Source organism: Arachis stenosperma, chromosome 7, assembly GCF_014773155.1.
Source record: "Arachis stenosperma cultivar V10309 chromosome 7, arast.V10309.gnm1.PFL2, whole genome shotgun sequence".
Classification (NCBI taxonomy): domain Eukaryota; kingdom Viridiplantae; phylum Streptophyta; class Magnoliopsida; order Fabales; family Fabaceae; genus Arachis; species Arachis stenosperma.
The window spans coordinates 50,330,980-50,341,135 of NC_080383.1; the positions used below are offsets into that span (position 1 = coordinate 50,330,980).

Here is a 10,156-nt window from a genome sequence, read left to right on the forward strand (position 1 = left end):
GCAAAAGGTCCTATTTGTAGAGAACTAGTAGCTTAGGGTTTACAAAGATGAGTAAATGACATAAAAATCCACTTCCGGGCCCACTAGGTGTGTGCTTGTGCTGAGCATTGAAGCTTTCATGTGTAGAGACTTTTCTTGGAGTTAAACGCCAGCTTTTGTGCCAGTTTGGGCGTTTAACTCCCATTCTTGTGCCAGTTCCGGCGTTTTACGCCAGAATTCTTGAGCTGACTTGGAACGCCTGTTTGGGCCATCAAATCTCAAACAAAGTATGGACTATTATAAATTGTTGGAAAGCACAGGATGTCTACTTTCTAACGCAATTGAGAGCGTGCCAATTGGGCTTCTGTAGCTCCAGAAAATCCACTTTGAGTGCAGGGAGTTCAGAATCCAACAGCATCTGGAGTCCTTTTCAGCCTCTGAATCAGATTTTTGCTCAGTTCCCTCAATTTCAACCAGAAAATACCTGAAATAACAGAAAAACACACAAACTCATAGTAAAGTCCAGAAAAGTGAATTTTAACTAAAAACTAATAAAAATATAATAAAAACTAACTAAAACATACTAAAAACATACTAAAAACAATGCCAAAAAGCGTATAAATTATCCGCTCATCACAACACCAAACTTAAATTGTTGCTTGTCCCCAAGCAACTGAAAATCAAATAAGATAAAGAGAAGAGAATATGCAATGAATTCCAAAATCATCTATGAAGATCAGTATTAATTAGATGAGCAGGGCTTTTAGCTTTTTGCCTCTGAACAGTTTTGGCATCTCACTCTATCCTTTGAAATTCAGAATGATTGGCTTCTATAGGAACTCAAAATCCAGATAGTGTTATTGACTCTCCTAGTTAAGTATGATGATTCTTGAACACAGCTACTTTATGAGTCTTGGTCGTGGCCCAAAGCACTCTGTCTTCCAGTATTACCACCGGATACATACATGCCACAGACATATAATTGGGTGAACCTTTTCAGATTGTGACTCAGCTTTGCTAGAGTCCCCAATTAGAGATGTCCAGGGTTCTTAAGCACACTCTTTTTGCCTTGGATCACGACTTTATTATTATTTTTTTCGTTTTTTTTTCTCTTTTTTTTCTTTTTTTTTCAAGTCACTGCTTTTTCTTGCTTCAAGAATCATTTTTAGGATTTTTCAGATCCTCAGTAACATGTCTCCTTTTTTCATCATTCTTTCAAGAGCCAACATTCATGAACAACAAATTCAAAAGACATATGCACTGTTCAAGCATACATTCAGAAGTCAAAGTATTGCCACCACATCAAAATAATTAATCTGTTATAAAATTCAAAATTCATGCAATTCTTCTCTTTTTCAATTAAGAACATTTTTCATTTAAGAAAGGTGATGGATTCATAGGACATTCATATCTTTAAGGCATTGACACTAAGACACTAATGATCATAAGACACAAACATAGATAAACATAAGCATGAAAATTCGAAAAACAGAAAAATAAAGAACAAGGAGATTAAAGAACGGGTCCACCTTAGTGATGGCGGCTTGTTCTTCCTCTTGAAGATCTTATAGAGTGTTTGAGCTCCTCAATGTCTTTTCCTTGCCTCTGTTGCTCCTCTCTCATGATTTTTTGATCTTCTCTAATTTCATGGAGGAGGATGGAATGTTCTTGGTGCTCCACCTTTAGTTGTCCCATGTTGGAACTCAATTCTCCTAGGGAGGTGTTGATTTGATCCCAGTAGTTTTGTGGAGGAAAGTGCATCCCTTGAGGCATCTCAGGGATTTCATGATAAGTGGGATCTCTTGTTTGCTCCATCCTTTTTTAGTGATGGGCTTGTCCTCATCAATGAGGATGTCTCCCTCTATGTTAATTCCAACTGAATAACAGAGGTGACAAATGAGATGAGGGAAGGCTAACCTTGCCAAGGTAGAGGACTTGTCCGCCACCTTATAGAGTTCTTGTGCTATAACCTCATGAACTTCTACTTCCTCTCCAATCATGATGCTATGAATCATGATAGCCCGGTCTATAGTAACTTCGGATCGGTTGCTAGTGGGAATGATTGAGCGTTGGATAAAATCCAACCATCCCCTAGCCACGGGTTTGAGGTCATGCCTTCTCAGTTGAACTTGCTTCCCTCTTGAATCTCTCTTCCATTGAGCGCCCTCTTCACAAATGTCTATGAGGACTTGGTCTAACCTTTGATCAAAGTTGACCCTTTTTGAGTTTGAAAGGGACCTCAGGAATCACCTTCTTCTTGGCCACAACTTCATAGAAGTGGTCTTGATGCACCCTTGAGATGAATCTCTCCATCTCCCATGACTCGGAGGTGGAAGCTTTTGCCTTCCCTTTCCTCTTTCTAGAGGTTTCTCCGGCCATAGGTGCCATAAATGGTTATGGAAAAACAAAAAGTAACGCTTTTACCATACCAAACTTAGAAGGTTTGCTCGTCCTCGAGCAAAAGAAGAAAGAAAGGAGTAGAAGAAGAAGAAAATGGAGGAGATGGAGGGGGCATTGTGGGTGGGTTTGGGAGGGAAAGTGGTTTGAATTTGAATGGTAAGGTAGGTGGGGTTTTATGAAGGATGGATGTGAGTGGTGAAGAGAATTGTGGGATTTGATAGGTGAGGGGTTTTTGGGGAAGAGGTATTGAGGTGATTAGTGAATGGGTGAGAAAGAGAGAGAGTGGTGGGGTAGGTGGGGATCCTGTGGGGTCCACAGATCCTGAGGTTTTAAGGATAATTCATCCCTGCACCAAGTGGCGAGCAAAAATGCTTCTTCTGCCAATCCTGGCGTTAAACGCCGGGCTGGTGCCCATTTCTGGTGTTTAACGCCAGCTTGGTGCTCATTCCGGGCATTAAACGCCAGTCTGGTGCCCCTTTCTGGCGTTAAACGCCCAGAATGGTGCCAGACTGGGCGTTAAATGCCCATTTTGCTGTCTTTACTGGCGTTTAAACGCCAGCAAGTTTTCCTCCAGGGTGGGCTATTTTTCTTTCTGTTTTTCATTCTGTTTTTGCTTTTTCAATTGATTTTGTGACTTCACATGATCATCAACCTATAGAAAACATAAAATAACAATGGAAAATAGATAAATATAACATTGTGTTGCCTCCCAACAAGCGCTTCTTTAATGTCAGTAGCTTGACAGTGGGCTCTCATGGAGCCTCAAAGATACTCAGAGCAATGTTGGAACCTCCCAACACCAAACTTAAAGTTTGAATGTGGGGGTTCAACACCAAACTTAGAAGTTGGTTGTGGCCTCCCAACACCAAACTTAGAGTTTGACTGTGGGGGCTCTGTTTGACTCTGTTTTGAGAGAAGCTCTTCATGCTTCCTCTCCATGGTAACCGAGGGATATCCTTGAGCCTTAAACACAAAGGATTCTTCATTCACTTGAATGATCATTTCTCCTATGTCAACATCAATCACAGCCTTTGCTATGGCTAGGAAGGGTCTGCCAAGGATGATGGATTCATCCATGCACTTTCCAGTCTCTAGGACTATGAAATCAGCAGGGATGTAATGGTCTTCAACCTTTACCAGAACATCCTCTACAAGTCCATAAGCTTGTTTTCTTGAATTGTCTACCATCTCTAGTGAGATTCTTGTAGCTTGCACCTCAAAGATCCCTAGCTTCTCCATTACAGAGAGAGGCATGAGGTTTATGCTTGACCCTAGGTCACACAGAGCCTTCTCAAAGGTCATGGTGCCTATGGTACAAGGTATTGCGAACTTCCCAGGGTCCTGTCTCTTTTGAGGTAATCTCTGCCTAGTCAAGTCATCCAGTTCTTTGGTGAGCAAAGGGGGTTCATCCTCCCAAGTCTCATTACCAAATAACTTGTCATTTAGCTTCATGATTGCTCCAAGGTACTTAGCAACTTGCTCTTCAGTGACATCTTTGTCCTCTTCTAAGGAAGAATACTCATCAGAGCTCATGAATGGCAGAAGTAAATCCAATGGAATCTCTATGGTCTCAGTGTGAGCCTCAGATTCCCACGGTTCCTCATTAGGGAACTCATTGGAGGCCAGTGGACGTCCATTGAGGTCTTCCTCAGTGGCGATCACTGCCTCTTCCTCCTCTCCAATTTTGGCCATGTTGATGACCTTGCACTCTCCTTTTGGATTCTCTTCTGTATTGCTTGGAAGAGTATTGGGAGGGAGTTCAGTAATTTTCTTGCTCAGCTGTCCCATTTGTGCCTCCAAGTTTCTAATGGAGGACCTTGTTTCAGTCATGAAACTTTGAGTGGTTTTGATTAGATCAGAGACCATGGTTGCTAAGTCAGAGTGGCTCTGCTTAGAATTCTCTGTCTGTTGCTGAGAAGATGATGGAAAAGGCTTGCCATTGCTAAACCTGTTTCTTCCACCATTATTGTTGTTGAAACCTTGTTGAGGTCTCTGTTGATCCTTCCATGAGAGATTTGGATGATTTCTCCATGAAGGATTATAGGTGTTTCCATAGGGTTCTCCCATGTAATTCACCTCTTCCATTGAAGGGTTCTCAGGATCATAAGCTTCTTTTTCAGATGAAGCGTCCTTAGTACTGCCTGGTGCAGCTTACATTCTAGACAGACTTTGAGAAATCATATTGACTTGCTGAGTCAATATTTTGTTCTGAGCCAGTATGGCATTCAAAGTATCAATCTCAAGAACTCCTTTCTTCTGATTCGTCCCATTGTTCACAGGATTCCTTTCAGAAGTGTACATGAATTAGTTATTTGCAACCATTTCAATGAGTTCTTGAGCTTCTGCGGGCGTCTTCTTCAGATGAAGAGATCCTCCAGCAGAGCTATCCAATGACATCTTGGACAGTTCAGACAGACCATCATAGAAGATACCTATGATGCTCCATTCAGAAAGCATGTCAGAAGGACACTTTCTGATCAATTGTTTGTATCTTTCCCAAGCTTCATAAAGGGATTCACCTTCCTTCTGTCTGAAGGTTTGGACTTCCACTCTAAGCTTACTCAATTTTTGAGGTGGAAAGAACTTTTCCAAGAAGGCATTGACTAGCTTTTCCCAAGAGTTCAGGCTTTCTTTAGGTTTTGAGTCCAACCATATCCTAGCTCTGTCTCTTACAGCAAAAGGGAATAGCATAAGTCTGTAGACCTCAGGGTCAACCCCATTAGTCTTGACAGTGTCACAGATTTGCAAGAACTCAGCTAAAAACTGATGAGGATCTTCCAATGGAAGTCCATGGAACTTGCAATTTTGTTGCATTAGAGAAACTAATTGAGGCTTAAGCTCAAAGTTGTTTGCTCCAATGGCAGGGATAGAGATGCTTTTCCCATAGAAGTCAGGAGTAGGTGCAGTAAAGTCACCCAGCACCTCCCTTGCATTGTTGGCATTGTTGTTGTTTTCGGCTGCCATGTCTTCTTCTTTGAAGATTTCTGTTAGGTCCTCTACAGAGAGTTGTGCTTTAGCTTCTCTTAGCTTTCGCTTCAAGGTCCATTCAGGTTCAGGGTCAACCTCAACAAGAATGCTTTTGTCTTTGCTTCTGCTCATATGAAAGAGAAGAGAACAAGAAAGTATGGAATCCTCTATGCCACAATATAGAGATTCCTTGAGGTGTCAGAGGAAAAGAAGAAGGAGAGGGTAGAAGAAGAATTCGAACTTATCTAGAAAGATAGAATTCGAATTTTGCATTGAGGAGGAGTGTTAGTCCATAAATAGAAGGATGTTAGAAGAGGGGAAGAAATTTTCAAAAATAAATTAAAAAGATTTTAAAAACATTTTGAAAAAGATGTGATTAATAAGATATGATTGAAAAGTTATGGTTTTAAAAAGATATGATTGAAAAACAATTTAAAAATATTTGATTTTGAAAATTAATGACTTGGCTAACAAGAAATTTAAAAGATATGATTCAGACATTAAACCTTTCTCAACAGAAAACGCAACATAATTGAAATGTTGAATCAAATCATTAATCCTTAGCAAGTATTTTTGAAAATGGAAAGAAATTGATTTTGAAAATATATGATTGAAAAGATATGGTTTGAAAAAGATTTGATTTTGAAAAATTATGAAAACTTAAAAAAAATTTGAATTAAAAACAAAATCTTCCCTCTTGTGCCATCCTGGCGTTAAACGCCCAGAATGGTATACATTCTGGCGTTTAACGCCCAAAATGCTACCCTTTTGGGCGTTAAACGCCCAGCCAAGTACCCTGGCTGGCGTTTAAACGCCAGTTTTCCTTCCTCACTGGGCGTTTTGAATGCCTAGCTTTTTCTGTGTAATTCCTCTGCTATATGTTCTGAATCTTCAATTCTCTATATTATTGACTTGAAAAGACACAAATAAAAATTTTTTTTGGATTTTTAATAATGAGGAATAATCAAAATGAAACTACGATCAAATAAACAATGCATGCAAGACACCAAACTTAGAAGTTTGTATACTACTGACACTAACAAATTGAGAATGCATATGAGAAACAACAAAACACTCAAGACAAGAGAATTTAAAGATCAGAGCAAGGAAATCATCAAGAACAACTTGAAGATTAATGAAGACACATGATTGAATTCGAAAAAAAATGCAAGAAGAATAGAAACATGCAATTGACACCAAACTTAAAATGAGACACTAGACTCAACAAGAAACAAAAAAATATTTTTGGTTTTAAGATTTTATAATTTTTTTGGATTTTTTTGAAAATTGAGTGAAAAAGGAAAATAAGGATATCAATATTCTTAATGAGAATTCCAGGAATCATGAAATGTTAGTCTAAAGCTTTAGTCTAAAGAAATTAGACATGGCTAGCCAAGCTTCAGCAGGACATTACATTCAAAAGCTAAATTGATGAGAATCAATCAGCTTTGGTGATGATAAGAACATCACCTTGAAACACTAGAATTCATTCTTAAGAACTCTGAAGAAAAATACCTAAGCTAAGCAACAAGATGAACCGTCAGTTGTCCAAACTCAAACAATCCCCGGCAACGGCGCCAAAAACTTGGTGCACAAAATTGTGATCATCAATGGCGCCATCAACATGGTACGCTCAATTGCAATCTCAACTCTTTATCACAACTTCGCACAACTAACCAGCAAGTGCACTGGGTCGTCCAAGTAATAAACCTTACGCGAGTAAGGGTCGATCCCACGGAGATTGTTGGTATGAAGCAAGCTATGGTCATCTTGTAAATCTCAGTCAGGCGGATTCAAATGGTTATGGAGGATTGATAACTAAAAGATGAATAAGACATAAAATAAAGATAGAGATACTTATGTAATTCATTGGTGAGAATTTCAGATAAGCGTATGGAGATGCTTTGTCCCTTCCGTCTCTCTGCTTTCCTACTGTCTTCATCCAATCTTTCTTACTCCTTTCCATGGCAAGCTGTATGTTGGGCATCACCGTTGTCAGTCGCTATAGTCCCGTCCTCTCAGTGAAAATGTTCAACACGCTCTGTCACAACACGGCTAATCATCTGTCGGTTCTCAATCAGGCTGGAATAGAATCCAGTGATTCTTTTGCGTCTGTCACTAACGCCCAGCCTTCAGGAGTTTGAAGATCGTCACAGTCATTCAATCCTTGAATCCTACTCAGAATACCACAGACAAGGTTTAGACCTTCCGGATTCTCTTGAATGCCGCCATCAATTCTAGCTTATACCACGAAGATTTCGATTAAGGGATCCAAGAGATATCCACTCAATCTAAGGTAGAACGGAGGTGGTTGTCAGGCACGCGGTCATAGGTGAGAATGATGATGAGTGTCACGGATCATCACATTCATCAAGTTGAAGAACAAGTGATATCTTAGAACAAGAATAAGCCGAATTGAATAGAAGAACAATAGTAATTGCATTGATACTCGAGGTACAACAGAGCTCCACACCTTAATCTATGGTGTGTAGAAACTCCACCGTTGAAAATACATAAGAACAAGGTCTAGGCATGGCCGTGAGGCCAGCCTCCATAATCTAAGAACTCGACGTCCAAAGATGATCCTAAGATCTAAAGTAATCAAAAGATGTCAAATACAATAGCAAAAGGTCCTATTTGTAGAGAACTAGTAGCTTAGGGTTTACAAAGATGAGTAAATGACATAAAAATCCACTTCCGGGCCCACTTGGTGTGTGCTTGGGCTGAGCATTGAAGCTTTCATGTGTAGAGACTTTTCTTGGAGTTAAACGCCAGCTTTTGTGCCAGTTTGGGCGTTTAACTCCCATTCTTGTGCCAGTTCCGGCGTTTTACGCCAGAATTCTTGAGTTGAATCGGAACGCCTGTTTGGGTCATCAAATCTCGGGAAAAGTATGGACTATTATACATTGCTGGAAAGCCGAGGATGTCTACTTTCCAATGAGAGCGCGTCAATTGAGCTTTTGTAGCTCCAGAAAATCCACTTCGAGTGCAGGGAGGTCAGAATCCAACAGCATCTGCAGTCCTTTTTAGCCTCTGAATCAGATTTTTGCTCAGGTCCCTCAATTTCAGTCAGAAAATACCTGAAATTACAGAAAAACATACAAACTCATAGTAAAGTCCAGAAAAGTGAATTTTAACTAAAAACTAATAAAAATATAATAAAAACTAACTAAAACATACTAAAAACAATGCCAAAAAGCGTATAAATTATCCGCTCATCAAGAATCAACAGTATCATCTGGATTCCAGGTTCCTAAAGATTCCAATCATTCTGAACTTCAATGGAAAGTGAGATGCCAAAACTATTTAGAAGGAAAAAGCTACTAGTCCCACTCATCTAATTGAAACTGAGTGATGTGAAAGAGGATTATGCTAATTCGAAAAATAGAATTTCTTCCGTTGCAAGTATAGTCCAAACCGGCAATGGATCCTCTCAATCAAATTTTAAATTCAGAAGATGTCACAATCCAAAACAAATATAAATCGGGAGTTTTTAAGTCCCGGGTCGTCTTTCCTAGGAGTTGCAAATGAAATTCTCTATCATTGGCTCTGGGGGATTTGGGGGGGTTGATTATAAGAGGCAAGAAATTAAAATGGCAGGTAATTAAATAGAAAGCAATTAAAGGCAATGAAAATGGAAATTAAATGGTAAAAAGAGCTCTTGGCAAGGATTGGGCAATTAAGGATTCCTATCCTAGTTATGGACCACAAACATGGTAATTGTGTAGAATTAATCCCAATTAGTCAATCCTAACATCGAGAATCAGTCAAAAGGGCATAATTGATCTCAATTCACAAGTCCTAGCCAACTCTATTAATGGAAGGCTTAGAGTTAGTGGAAACCAAATCAACTAACAATCCTCACACAATGTGAAATGGATATCCACCACTCAAGTTCACCCAATTACCTAATTTCCCAACCAAGAGTGTGAAAAACTAGGCAAAAAATCCAACCACGCATTTTATCAAACACTTGGGAGGCATAAAAAGAAAACATGGTAAGATAATAAGAAATAATAAAACCTACAACTACCAATTGTAAGAAAACAATAATAACAACTAAATTAAGTAATAAAAAACATAAAACATGAATTGCATTAATTAAAATTAAAAGTAACAAAGTGTCATAAACATCAAAGAACAAAATAAAGGAAATAACAAGTAGAAGTAAAGAACAGGTGTGCAAAAACAATAAATGGCAAGGAAAACTAAAGGAAAACAAGAATTAAACCTAAATTTGAGATCTAACCTAATCTACCCTACTTCTAGAGAGAAGGGAGAGCTTCTTTCTTTAGAATATGACCTAAAGCATGTTTCTAATCTATCCTAATTGCTCTCCACTTGACGTGGAGTGATGCCCTTTTGATATAGCACTCAATTAGCTTCAGAAAGTCCAAAACTAGGCTCTGGAGGCCCAGAAATCGCCCCCAGCGTTTTCCTTTAAGTGAGTCACGTGCCCAGACTTGTGTGCGTATGCACACTTGCTGATTTTCTTCTTATGTGTATGCACAGATTGTCATGCGTACATACACTTACTGTTGTGCTTCTTGTGCGTACGCATAGTAGGTTGTGCGTACGCACACTCCAATGTGTGCTTCTCCTTTGTTTTCTTCATGTTTTCTCCATATTACATGCTTTTCCTCCACTCTCATCAAGCCATTCCAACCTATTATACCTGAAATTACTCATCAAAACCATCAAGGCATCGAATGCAATGAAAGTGGAATAAAATTGGTTAAATTAAGCACAAAATAGCATGTTTTCACAATTAAGCTCAATTTAGGGAGAAAACACAAAAGCATGCTATTTA

The 10,156-nt window shown here is 39.1% G+C and overlaps 1 non-coding gene across 1 annotated transcript; it reads left to right on the plus strand.

Moving 5' to 3' along the window:
• The first annotated feature begins 4,830 nt into the window (after window positions 1-4,830).
• On the plus strand, window positions 4,831-4,938 carry LOC130942406 (small nucleolar RNA R71). Its single transcript, XR_009070976.1, has one exon. It is a non-coding gene; the product is annotated as a small nucleolar RNA R71 (small nucleolar RNA).
• Window positions 4,939-10,156: the final 5,218 nt, after the last annotated feature.